The sequence below is a fragment of the Arachis duranensis genome, chromosome 7, assembly GCF_000817695.3.
Source record: "Arachis duranensis cultivar V14167 chromosome 7, aradu.V14167.gnm2.J7QH, whole genome shotgun sequence".
Lineage (NCBI taxonomy): Eukaryota > Viridiplantae > Streptophyta > Magnoliopsida > Fabales > Fabaceae > Arachis > Arachis duranensis.
In genome coordinates this window covers 34,344,100-34,344,610 of record NC_029778.3, presented here as the reverse complement: position 1 = coordinate 34,344,610, position 511 = coordinate 34,344,100, and positions in this window count along the sequence as shown.

The following is a 511-nucleotide window of genomic DNA, read 5'->3' as shown; positions in this document are numbered from 1 at the left end:
AATCCAAAAGGAGAGTGCAAGGCCATTGATGTGATCATTGTGGCCGAATGCACAAGGGAGGAGAAGGACGAAAATCCTAGTGAGGAAGACCTCTTGGGACATCCTTCAAGCAAGAAGGAGTTTCCTATTAAGGATCCAAAGGAATCTGAGGCTCATATAGAGACCGTAGAGATTCCATTAAATCTCCTTCTGCCATTCATGAGCTCTGAAGACTATTCTTCCTCTGAAGAGGATGAAAATGTGATTGAAGAGCAAGTTGCTCAATATTTAGGAGCTATCATGAAGCTGAATGCCAAGTTGTTTGGTAATAAGACTTGGGAAAGTGAACCTCCCTTGCTCATTAATGACCTAGATACCTGGATTCAGCAAACTCTACCTCAAAAGAAACAAGATCCTGGCAAGTTCTTAATACTTTGTACCATAGGCACCAGACCTTTGAAAAGGCTCTATGTGATCTGGGGTCAGGGATAAATCTTATGCCACTCTCTGTAATGGAGAAGCTGGGGATCAT